The 13,981-nt window shown below is 40.6% G+C and overlaps 1 pseudogene; it reads left to right on the top strand.

Moving 5' to 3' along the window:
• Positions 1-4,959: 4,959 nt before the first annotated feature.
• Positions 4,960-13,981, top strand: LOC105030078 (annotated as a pseudogene).

Here is a 13,981-nt window from a genome sequence, read left to right as displayed (position 1 = left end):
GAAATGCTGTGTAAAATGTTAAGATAAACAGAATGCAATGATGTGCAAATCATTTAAACCCTATATTCAATAGAAAATAGTACAAAGACAACATATCAAGTGTTGAAAGTGAGAAATGTTATTGTTACTTAAAAAATATATACCCACTTTGAATTTCATGCCAGCAACACGATTCAAAAAAGCTGTGATAGAGGCAACAAAAAACTGGAAAAGTTGTGTAATACTAAAAAAAACCTGGTGGAACATCTCACAACTGATTAGGTTAATTGACAGCAGTTTAGTAACATGATTGTGTATAAAAAAGAGGGTCATTCAGAAGTAAAGATGAGGAGGGGTTCACTCTGTGAAAAACTGTGCAGGCAAATAGTGCAACAATTTAAGAGTCAAGTTTCTCAATGTAAAGTTGCAGAGTTTGGGCATCTCATCTATGATACTTAATATCAGTAAAAGATTCAGAGAATCAGGAGGAATCTCTGTACACAAGGGACAAGGCCAAAAACCAATATTGGATGGCCATGATCTTCGGGCTCTCAGGCGGCACTGCATTAAAAACAGACAGGATTCTGTAGTGGAAATCACTGCATGGGCTCAGGAACACTTCAGAAAACCATTGTCTGTGAACACAGTACATCGTTGCATCCACAAATGCAAATGAAAACTCTACCATAAAAAGATGAAACCAGATATAAACAAGATCCAGAACCCCCACCGCCTTCTCTGGGCCTGAGCTCATTTAAGATGGACTGAGACAGAGTGGAAAATTTTACATCAAAAATGTAAAATTATTTTTGGGAATCATGGACGACGCGTCCTCCAGACTAAAGAGGAGAGGGACCATCCGGCTTGTTGTCAGGGCGCAGTTCAAAAGCGTCCGTGATGGTATGGGGGTGCATTAGTGCACATGGCATGGGGGACTTGCACGTATGTGAAGGCACCATTAATGTTAAATATTGTATACAGGTTTGGCACAACATGCTGCCAGACGACGTCTTTGTCAGGGAAGGCCTTGCATATTTCAGCAAGACAATGCCAAACTACATTCTGCACGTATTACAACAGCATGGCTCCATAGTAAAAGAGTCCAGGTGCTAAACTGCCTGCCTGCAGTCCCGGACTGTTGAGTAGCTGCAATCCTGTATCAAGCAAGAATGGGAAAACATTTCATTTTCAAAACTACAGCAATTGGTTTCCTCAGTTCCCGAACGTGTACAGAGTGTTGTTAGAAGAGGTGATGCAACACAGCATTCTGTTTTCATTTGCATTTGACACAGGGTCTCAACTTTTTTGAAAACAGGTTGTATATTGGCAGTCTTAAAGAAGGGTTAGAGAAAGACACCAGAAACATAGAAAATTCTGATATTAAAAACCTGTAATTATGATTTGTGGGATGTTGAATAAATGTTGAATTATATTTCCAACCCGTTTTCTGTTTTAACCTATGTGCATCTTGCTTTACCTGAGGTTCTCTGTGTTAACCTATGTGCATGTTGTTTTACCTGAGATTCTCTGTGTTAACCTATGTGCATGCTGTTTTACCTGAGGTTCTCTGTGTTAACCTATGTGCATGTTGTTTTACCTGATGTTTTCAGATTACCTAATTGAGTGAGGATTTTTGCTTTTGTTAGTTGGTTGAGTGAGATCCTGGGTTTCTGGGAATAATGGAATATAAAATGGGGTTATTGTACTATACATTAGTAGTGGTTTTAGATAGGGATTTAGCAAAGAGTTTTAGCCAAACCCAAAAGGTATTTGTTCACATCTATTGGTTAAGGTAATGAAAGTGAGGGAGCATATGTGTGAGATTCTGGGGATGCCACCTAGACTGTTAATCCTCAGTGACAGAAAATAAGACTTGGCAGAAAGAGGTCCTTGTGTGTTTTGGACAGTGTTGATTCTGGTTCAGTTTGAGGATAGGACACTGATTCTGGTTCAGTTTGAGGGTAGGACACTGATTCTGGTTCAGTTTGAGGGTAGGACAGTGTTGATTCTGGTTCAGTTTGAGGGTAGGACAGTGTAGATTCTGGTCCAGTTTGAGGGTAGGACAGTGTTGATTCTGGTTCAGTGTTGATTTGAGGCACTACAACAGTCATAGACTTCATCAGGAAGATGTTCCCACTAAATGAATTTGGTGGGAACACTAAATATTTAACGGAATAGTATAAACTAGTTGAGAATGGGAAGGATAGTACTGAATAGAATAGTATTAACTAGTTGAGGATGGGAAGGATAGTACTGAATAGAACAGTATTAACTAGTTGAGGATGGGAAGGATAGTACTGAATAGAGCAGTATTAACTAGTTGAGGATGGGAAGGATAGTACTGAATAGAACAGTAACTAGTTGAGGATGGGAAGGATAGTACTGAATAGAACAGTATTAACTAGTTGAGGATGGGAAGGATAGTACTGCCAGTATCTAAAGCAGTGATGTATGTGTGGGCAGTGACTACCCTGGGGTTTTGAATGTATGTTATTGTGTTCCAAATAAATATTTTTTTCTGCAATGATTATTGATTTGTCAACAGAAATAAAATTTTAAATAGTCCAGAAAATGTCATTTAGATTTTGTGGATTTATTTACAAGAAATATGTGCTGAGGCAGTGTTTTGAGGAGGGTATATCTGCAGACCGCAAGTCAGGGGCATACAGTGGGTGTTACTTAATATTCAGGAACCCCCATTTAAACTGACCAATAGCGAACATCAGAGGGCGTAACTTAATATTCAGGAACCCCCATATTAAGTAACGCCCCCGACTTGCGGTCTGCAGATATACCTTATTGAGTGTTTTGGCTAAACCGCTCTCCCCCAGCTCCTGTTCCTCAAAAGGGTTGGCAAAAACACTGCTTTTCCCGCTGGATCTAGTGAATGCAAACAATTTTGAGGTTGGCAAGTGTCTAGTATGTTCAGATTCTTACAAATGGGTACGGAAAAGCAAAAGGCTTTTGGGGTTTAGTCATGTCGCTTCCAACCAATCAAAATATTTTAGCCACTTGCTCCCCAGCCCCGCGAGACCAGCTAGCAAATTAACTGGCCTAGCAAGCTATGGACGTGCCAAATTCATTGTCACATCTAGAACTATTTTTCACTTTATCTTTTGAACAAAAAAAGTAATTCTGTCTAAGGGTAGACCAACACCTGATTTTACGTATTTACAACAGCTTAAGGGGCAGAAGATTACCAGAAGTTTAAATAGTATTTAGGAACTGAGTGATTACCAAAATAAATAGCATTTAAGAACTGAGTGACTGTGGTTGCGCTGAAGCTAGCAGGTTATTCTGCTTTCCATGCCTGCTGTTTTCTATTGCTGACACCATATGGGTCAAAGGCTGGTTATGCTGTCTGGAATCATCTGCCATCAGCGACCCAGATTAGTTCAGATGGATAGGTGACTGGATTCCGTCTTCAAATAAAATACGTTCAATATTATTATTTTGTTGCTATTTTCTGCAGAAATGTGTCTACAAAATTGTGTAGGCTATATGGCTTATTGGATTCAGACCTGACATTTTTGGATTCATACTATTTTGCTTAATCGGTTGTTTTGTAAGGGCCACATGATGTATAGCATACCCGTGGGAAAATATTTTTCGTCCGGCGATTGCACACTCAATTGCTTAGGGAGTCATGCAAATGAAACCGGTGATATTACAGAAACGTGCTGAGATTGATGTAGTAAAATACACTGCTCAAAAAAATTAAGGGAACACTGAAATCACACATTCAGTCTCGATGAACGAAATATATTAAAGATCACAACCTTTACTGTACATTGTGTAATTCGTTGAGAACAAAATGACGTAACAACGGTCAGTGGAAACCCAAATCACCAACCAAATGAGGGCTGGATTCAAACTCACACCGAAAATCAAAGTAAACAATCACAGGCTGTTCCAACGTGAGTGAATTTCATCACAGCAACTTATAATGTGACTCAGTAGTGTGTGTGGCCCTCGTGCCTGTATGTACTCCTGACAACGACTGGGCATGCTCCTGATGAGATGGTGGATGGTTTCCTGGAGGATCTCCTGGATCAGGGCATCAGTGAGCTCCTGGACTGTCTATGGCTCTACCTGGTGGCGTCTGATGCACCGATAAATAACATCCCAGATGTCTTCAATTGGATTCAGGTCTGGGGAACGTGAGGGACAGTCAATGGCATCAATGCTTTCTTCATCCAGGAACTGCCTACACACTCTTGCCACATGAGGCCTGGGATTGTCCTGCACCAGGAGGAACCTAGGGCTCACTGCACCAGCGTCAGGTCTGACGATGGGTCTGAGGATTTCATTCTAACAATTTCATTCTAACAACAGTCAGGGTACCATTGTCTAGCACATGGAGGTCTATGCGATCCTCCAAAGATATACCTCCCCAGACCATCACTAAACCAGTCATGCTGGATGATGTTGCAGGCAGCATAACATTCACCATGGTGTTTCCAGACTCTTTCCACATCTGTCACATGCTCAGTGTGAACATGTTCTCATCTGTAAAGAGAACAGCCTGTTTCCTGGTATATCCTCCATGCTCTTGAGACTGTACTGGGAGAGCAACAGTACAGTTCCTTTTAAATCTATTTGCTTCCAATGTATTTCTATGTAATATACATAGATTTGCTAGGGAGTTCAACCCGACTGCTGAGTAGACTATCAGATTTTAGTGTATTTCTCGTTGCCTACCCTGACTTAGACCTCACCGTACGTCACTGGTCTAAAGGAAGTGTAAGTCAATGTAAACTGCCGATCCGGGAAGAATGTTTCTTCAAGTATCTTCTGGTCATTCATTCTTATATTTGTGCCAGTAGTTCAGGAAAAATCCTACATATGGCCACTTCATGCAAAACGGAGATACAGGCGCGGGTGTTTTTTTAACCGCGTTACACACTCCAGTCTGCAGGTTCGGCTGTTTGTCTTTAAGGTTTAGATACCATGGTGACGTATAATGTAGTGGACGTGGACACTTCTACACGGTTCTAATAGTTAGCCACCTCGATAGTTTGCTTAGCAAAAATAGGAAATATTTTATTTAGACATTTAGATAAATATGAGTCTAATAATATTAGTCGGGTAGCCAATATATAAGAATTTTCTTACGTTGTTTGGGCTGGTCAAGTACCGTTGTTTTTAGCTAGTTCAAGCTTGACCGCAGAGTCTCGTAAAGGCTAGCAAGAAAACCCTAACCATCTCTGAACATGAGCTATTCCCCTGCTTCTAAAGAGGGGGAGGTCAGTTTGATGCATAAACAGAGATTTGTGAAAGAAGAGAAGGAAGAAGAGGATGTGGTCACCTTAGAGAAAGCTGTAGTAGGTGAAGGTGTTACTGTGAAAGAAGAAAAGAACGAAGTCCCTGTGATGGAAGAGGCGCTCATGGAGAAAGAGGACAATCATTTGACAGTTAAGAAAGAGAAAGATATCGTTTTTGGAGTGAAGGAAGGGGGGGCTACTCTCATATTAGAGGACACAGAGGAGACTGTAGATCTGATTAACGTCAGTAAGTAGTACTGTTTACATGTGGAACTTTCTCTATAGATCTGATTAACGTCAGTAAGTACTGTTTATATGTGGATATTTCTCTGTAGATCTGATTAACGTCAGTAAGTACTGTGTATATGTGGATATTTCTCTGTAGATCTGATTAACGTCAGAAAGTACTGTGTATATGTGGATATTTCTCTGTAGATCTGATTAACGTCAGTAAGTACTGTTGACATCAGTGTGACGGCAGTGTTTCATCAGGACCAACCTTTCTAAATGGTTGAAACGTACTGAAATAGGATGTTCCTGCATCCCATATGTACTTACATTCAGAAATGAAATTATAGATTGGCACAATAACAGGACGATTAGGGAAAAGTTACTGGGAGACAACTAGATTTTTTAAAATGAAAGTAGCTCTCATATCTAAGAAAGTAGATCTATAACACTACACTTTTGTTTTTGGCTGATCTTGTTTTTATAAACCTATCCATTTATTTACTCTATTTTGTGAATATCAATCAAATGAGAGCAATAATCATTTTGGTGACCAAAACGAGTAGAGCTGCCTGAGGTTTTGAGAAGAAAAAGATAACATGACCATTATTGCCAGGAGGAAATTACATTTGAAACATTCACTACACTGACTGTCTCATTCATACAGGAGAGAGATGTGACTATCCTGGTTCCTCTGGGGAGCCTCAAGAACACCAAGATCCTGAGAAGGTAGAAAAGAGTCTCAAGATCAGATCATTAGATGGTGCTTAACTAACAGAACAACTGTCTGGTGTAGTTGGTCTGGTTTTATCATACAATTAACCTTAACAGAACAACTGTCTGGTATAGTTGGTCTGGTTCTATCATACAATTAACCTTAACAGAACAACTGTCTGGTATAGTTGGTCTGGTTCCATCATACAATTAACCTTAACAGAACAACTGTCTGGTCTAGTTGGTCTGGTTTTATCATACAATTAACCTTAACAGAACAACTGTCTGGTATAGTTGGTCTGGTTCCATCATACAATTAACCTTAACAGAACAACTGTCTGGTGTAGTTGGTCTGGTTTTATCATACAATTAACCTTAACAGAACAACTGTCTGGTATAGTTGGTCTGGTTTTATCATACAATTAACCTTAACAGAACAACTGTCTGGTATAGTTGGTCTGGTTCCATCATACAATTAACCTTAACAGAACAACTGTCTGGTATAGTTGGTCTGGTTCTATCATACAATTAACCTTAACAGAACAACTGTCTGGTATAGTTGGTCTGGTTTTATCATACAATTAACCTTAACAGAACAACTGTCTGGTATAGTTGGTCTGGTTCTAGCATTCAGTCTAGTTAGGGTTTGGGTCTAGCTTATAGCTTAATCAGGGTCTGGACCAGGTTTCTGTTAAGCACTTCTTATATTAGTCCATCAGCATCCATAGTAATGACTTGTCTGTCCTCTCTTTATGGTTACCAGGACAACAGTATCCTACCCATCCTATCCTTCCCTGAGTCCCTGGGTCGTGTTTCTGTCAGTAGGACTTTACTGTTGGGTCTGAAGAGGGTGTCAGTGAGGCTGGTGGACTGCAGGAAACATCTGGGACTGAACGATAACACAAGAGGAGGAGGAGATTTGACACGTCAGAGTAAGTTGTAGTTCTGTTTTAAGTTTTAAAAGGTGTCCGTGTCATTGTGCAGGTCCTGTGGTCACACATATCTTCCCAGGATCTACAGAGAGATTAAAGGATAAATGGTTGGGATATTGTTATGCTGCCTATGTGCTGAAGATTATTCCCTTTCTAGGTAAATTATTCCCTGCTTATGTGAAGTAGATGTGGTGTTGGTGTCAATTTTAGTTTTATTGATCACAAGTGCATAGATATAAAATGGGAATTCTTATTCTGCAAAAGATGACAGAACCACTTATGTCGCACTGTCCCACGTGAATTAGATCTTCCCATGTGGAATTGTCCTGTGCAATTTAACTTAACTGGCTTTGAGTAAAATTGTAGCCTTCTGTTCCATCTTATACAATTGAATGTTGTAAAAACATTTAAAATTGACTACAGTTAATTCCACTGGTCTCCAGCTCAGGATACAAGCAGGACAGAATGTAACGGTCTGCCTAACTGTGTTGTTCACACAGGAGGGAGATACAAATCGTCTGGGGAGCCACAACAACATCCTCATCCTGACAAGGCAGAGAGGAGTCTCTCCACATCAGAACATCTCAAAAAACACCAGCAGAGACCCACGGGGAGGAAACCTCACCACTGCTCTGTTTGTGGGAAGAATTGCAAAAGTCTATCAGCACTTAAAATACACCAGAGAATCCACAATGGCTGTGGTCAATGTGGGAAGAGTTTTGCTTCCTCAGGTAAACTGATTCTACACAAGAGAACGCACACAGGAGAGAAGCTTTACTACTGTTCAGATTGTGAGAAAAGATTTTCAACATCATATAATTTGAAGCTGCACCAGCGAGTACACACTGGAGAGAAACCGTATAGCTGTGATCAGTGTGGGAAGAGATTCACTCAGTCATCACACCTGATTACACACAAGAGAATGCACACAGGAATTAAACCATATTGCTGCCCTGACTGTGGGATTAATTTTGCTCATTCAAGTAGTCTGAAAACACACAAGCTAACACATACTGGACAGAAGCCGTACCACTGCTCCAATTGTGAGAAGAGCTTTTCCACCTCACACTATTTAACGCTGCACATAAGAACGCACACTGGAGAGAAGCCTTTCCACTGCTCAGCCTGTGGGAAAAGCTTTATCAACTCAAGTGAAAGAGTCATACACCAGAGAACACACACAGGTGAGAAGCCTTATAGCTGTGATCAGTGTGGAAAAAGATTCACTCAGTCATCACACCTGATCACACACAAGAGAATACACACAGGAAATAAACCTTATCACTGCCCTGACTGTGGGATTCATTTTGCTCATTCAAGCAGTCTGAAAATACACCAGCAAACACACACAGGGCAAAAGCCTTATCACTGCTCTAACTGTCAAAAGAGCTTTTCAACATCACAACACTTAACGCTGCACATGAGAACACACACTGGAGAGAAGCCTTTTCACTGCTCAGTTTGTGGGAAAAATTTCACTTCCTCAAGTGAGCGGATAATGCACCACAGGACACACACAGGTGAGAGGCCTTATGGCTGTGATCAGTGCGGAAAGAGTTTCACTCAGTCATCAAACCTGACTGTACACAAGAGAGTGCACACTGGAGAGAAGCCCTATAACTGCTCCAACTGTGGAATGAGCTTTACAACCTCAAGCTACCTGGTGTCACACCGGAGAACACATGTAGGAGAGAAGCCTTATGGCTGTGATCAATGTGGGAAGAGCTTTACTCAGCCTAGTCACCTAATTGTACACCAGAGAATTCACACAGGAGAGAGGCCTTTCCATTGCTCTGACTGTGGGAAGAGGTTTGTTAGATCAGAACATTTAAGATCGCACCAGAGAATACACACAGGAGAGAAGCCTTATCACTGCACCAATTGTAGGAAGAGTTTTTCTAGATTAGACAAGCTGAAAATACACCAGAGAACACACACTGGAGAGAAGCCCTATCACTGCTCCCACTGTGGAATTAACTTTACTACCTCAAGTTGCTTAACATCGCACAAGAGAACCCACACAGGAGACAAACCTTACCACTGCTCAAACTGTGGTAAGAGTTTTACTACTTCAAGCAACCTGGCAGTACACCAAAGAACACACACAGGATAAAAACCTAATTGCTGTGATAAATGTAACAAAATAATCTGATGATTAAACATGAGAAAATACACTCAGGAGACCTGGGTAGCAGAAGAGAGTGTAGAGTGAGCTCAAATACCAGACCTGGGTTTCAGAACAGTGAAATTATCTCAAACACCATACCTGAGTAGCAGAACAGAATGTGGGATGATGATAACTTCAGCTTCCCAGGGTTTGTATACATCAGGTGTTTCTGTTTTTTTATTATTTCTACCTAGTAGTTAATTGTATATGTCACTGTTCATAATTTATGGTCTGGACATTCAGACAAATATGTTCCTTGTCTATTAAAACTACACTTGAGCTGTTTTAAATGTAGCCATTACCAGACGCGTCATGGTGCAAAACATGGTATGAACACGGATTCAGAAGAACTGGGTTTAGAACCATCCTAGACTTTAATGGACATCCATCTTGTCTGCGTACTTTGTCAATAAAACACATCACATTCTAGAAGGCAACCTGACCTGTCTACATTATTTACCTCCCTGTAACCGCTCACCGCCTCACGCCTTGGGGCCTTGTTTTCATCAGATCTCGGGTCAGTGTGTATTCTTGGTTGACCTTTGTAGCCTTGTTTTCATCAGATCTCGGGTCAGTGGGGTAAAAGAGTGTAAAAGAGTCTGGAATTAAATGAAGATGGTCTGAATATAACATGGAGGTCCACCAATTCAGTTTGTTTACCATTTCAGGTAAGTAGTAGGTATTTCTCTAACTGCTTTAATTCAGACGTTAACCATACAAACACTATCCACTGGACCAGAACTATTGTAACTAAACATGTATACACAGGGCACAGCCTTAAAAGAGATCCAGGTCTCAGACAAAAAATTTAATCATGTTTAAAGACGTTTTTTTTTAATACAAATTAATGAACACAGTTTTACGACGACTTGCGTTTTGAAATGTTCTAAAATTCCGTGACTCAGAAGCTTTTTTAATGTTGCCAACAAGACAGAAATGTAGCATACATTCCGGTACAGTAGGTGGCAGCACTCACCTTAAAATGATAAATTACGGTTCGTAATAATACTAAAGAATTTCGGCAGACACATCCTTAGCTTGTAAACCAACAAAGCTGAAACACTGGTTCTATTTAGACCCGTTCGTTAATTTTAGACACCATATATTAAACACATCTTTGACATCTGTCTAGTTAGCCAATGTACATTTTCAATACGTTATAATTATTCAGCTACTGTACCAGGCTGGTTACGATAGCAGGCTCGCTAACATCCATGACAATGAGCTCTCAAAACTGCTCTCCTGCCACCGAAGAGGGATGCTGCTGGACGGAGAAACGTCGTCTGTGGCTGAACATAATCGTGAAAGAAGAAGAGGATGAATTTACCGTGAATACTGAAGGAGAGGGTGGGGCTGTTCATGCGACGGAAGAGGATGGAACGTTCGGCGTGAAAGACGAGGATGATGATGTGGAAGAAGAGAAACAGGAGGAAGAGGAGATAAATGTCACCCTGAAAATGAAAAGGGAGGACGAAGGCGATACTGGAGATCTAATTAACACCAGTAAGTAATGTTTTTAGAGTCCAAGACTAAACTGCAGAGCAGATTCCCTGACCCCACTCCCTGTGTCAAGCCTCCGAGCCTGGATGTTCTCATACACCCATATCCCCCGCTGATAATTCCAGGCCCTGGAAATCACATAGGACCAAACTCACATCTGATAATCCCAGGCCCTGGAGATCACATAAACCCAAATTCACATCTGATAATCCCAGGCCCTGGAGATCACATAAACCCAAATTCACATCTGATAATTCCAGGCCCTGGAAATCACATAGGACCAAACTCACATCTGATAATCCCAGGCCCTGGAGATCACATAGGACCAAACTCACATCTGATAATCCCAGGCCCTGGAGATCACATAGGCTCCCATCTGATTATCTTGAAAGTCTCAGAGAACCTTGATTTTTGGTTTTGTTTTATGTTAGCCAGATTGTGATCATATTTAGATGTTTAGTTATTTGATTTAATCATACATAAAAGACAAAATATGACCATTGCTGCTCAGCTTTTGTGATTTATTTGAAAATAAGTGGGTGAAGAGAGGAGAGAGCTGTGAAACCAGATTCAAACCCATACATTAGTACATGTGTACCAACCACCTATTTAAATATCTACTACATTGACTGTCTGACTGTTTCATTCCTACAGGAGAGAGAGGTGACTATACTGAATCCTCTGGGGAGCCTCAACAACAGCAAGATCCTGATAAGGTAGAAAAGAGACTCTAGATCAGATCATTAGATGGTTCTTGACTAACAAGACAACTGTCTGGTCTAGTTGGTCTGGTTCTATCATACAGATAACCTTAACAGAATAACTGTCTTGTCTGGTTGGTTCCATCGTACAGATAACCTTAACAGAACAACAGTCTGGTCTAGTTGGTTCTATAATATAGATAACCCTAACAGAACAACAGTTCGGTCTAGTTTGTTCTATAATATAGATAACCCTAACAGAACAACTGTCAGGTCTTGTTGGTTCTATAATATAGATAACCCTAACAGAACAACTGTCTGGTCTAGTTGGTTCTATAATATAGATAACCCTAACAGAACAACTGTCTAGTCTAGTTGGTTCCATCATTCAGATAACCCTAACAGAACAACTGTCTGTTTAAGTTAAGCTTTATCAGGGTCTGGACCATGTTTCTATAAAGCTTCCATAATGATGTGTCTGTCACCAGGACAACAGTATCCTACCCCTCCCATCCTTCCCTGAGTCCCTGGGTCGTGTCTCTGTCAGTAGGACTTTACTGTTGGGTCTGAAGAGGGTGTCAGTGAGGCTGGTGGACTGCAGGAAACCTCTGGGACTGAACGATAACACAAGAGGAGGAGGAGATTTGACACATCAGAGTAAGTTCTATAGTTTTGGTAGAACAAATAAAATAATACTGACACTAAAATCTACAAAATGTGCAGTCTGATGTTTCAAAGTTACCTGTCTTATAACATTGTGCCCTGGCTGTTGTGCAAAGCACATATGAGCCTGGAACACCTGTCATTAAAGGCTTTTTCCCCCCATAATTAATTTTTTAGCGAATTACAAATCTGTGAGGCGGGGCTCCAAATGGTGGCGGGTCTGGGCTTGTAGACTCGCAAACACTTTCTCAGGGACTTTCGACCAAGAAAAGGAAAAATGCCCTGCTTTCCAGCAACTAAATTAGCAAATTACATATCTGAGGTAGCAAGCTAATGGCCTCACCAAAAAGAAAGACTAACTACCCCTTTAAACATGTGTTACATAGGAATTTTACTGGTCAGAAAGCTATCCCAATACAATGCTTGCTAACTTGCAGAATTGCTGGGGTCTCCACCAAATTTGAGCAAGCAAAAGGTTTGGGCAAATGTTACGTTCGCTAGCTAATGACAACACTGACATCCTTCTAAATAATGGTAATTACTTTCTGATTTAGATTTTTACACAGGAGACAGTCATGACTGTTTGGAATCCTTTGGGGAACTTCAACAACACCACGGTCCTGACAAGTTACAGACCCCCTCCAGATTAGATCACCTCAAGAAACACCAACAAAGACCATCTGGAAAGAAACCTCACCACTGCTCTGACTGCGGGAAGAGTTTAAGTTCTTCAACAGAACTTAAGATACACCGGAGAATCCACACAGGAGAGAAACCTTACAGCTGCTCTCAGTGTGTAATGAGTTTTTCTGCATCCCGCCAGCTGACGGTACACATGAGAACTCATACAGGAGAGCAACCTTATAGCTGTTCTCAATGTGGGAAGTGTTTCACCCTGCCAAGCAACCTGAAATTACACCAGAGAACACACACAGGTGAAAAGCCTTATAGTTGTGATAAGTGTGAGAAGAATTTTAGTCATCTAAGCAACCTGAAATCACACCAGAGAACTCACACAGGACAGAAACCTTTCATCTGTGATCAATGTGAGAAGAGCTTTCGTCATCGAGGCAACCTGAAGTCACATCAGAGGACACACACAGGTGAAAAGCCTTATATTTGTGATCAATGTGGGAAAAGTTTTAGTCATCTTAGCAACCTGAAATTACACCAGAGAACTCACACAGGAGAGAAACCATATAGATGTGATGAGTGTGGTAAGAGTTTTAGTCAGCCATGCCACCTGAACTCACACCAGAGAACTCACCCAGAAAAGCCTTAATATAAGGCAGGTTCAGCAGTAGGGCCATGCTGATCTCATGCAAGCAAGTTTAATTATATAGAACAATTCATACATAGAAGCAATTCAATATGTTTTACAATGAAGAAGAAATATGTGAAGATGCAGTAGAATAAAACAGTCAGATTGTTACAATTCTCTAACCACCCTCCAGGGAGACTCTCCACCCTGGTATCTCAATCCTTGCACTCCAGCACTTTGATAAACTTGTCAGTCCTTTTGTGAGATAATATCCTAAATCCATGTATAAACAGCAGCACAAGGACTTGCATTATCTGTCATCAGCAGTTACATTTACACAGATGTTATTCCTCTGATAGCACCAGAACTTGCATTACAAAAAAACAATTGGTAAAACACAGAAAAATAGAAATACAATAACAAGAAAATAATAATAAAACATTGAATCAAAGAGAGAGAAATATGAAAATACCTAATAATAACACATCAAAGAAGAAAATGGAAGAAAAATCTATAAAAACAGTCTGGTGAAGTTCAAGCGCTGTCATAGGCGCATGAAAAGAGTGTTTTTA

This window comes from Esox lucius, chromosome 9, assembly GCF_011004845.1.
Source record: "Esox lucius isolate fEsoLuc1 chromosome 9, fEsoLuc1.pri, whole genome shotgun sequence".
In the NCBI taxonomy this organism is placed as follows: domain Eukaryota; kingdom Metazoa; phylum Chordata; class Actinopteri; order Esociformes; family Esocidae; genus Esox; species Esox lucius.
This window is presented reverse-complemented; position numbering and strand designations above follow the sequence as displayed.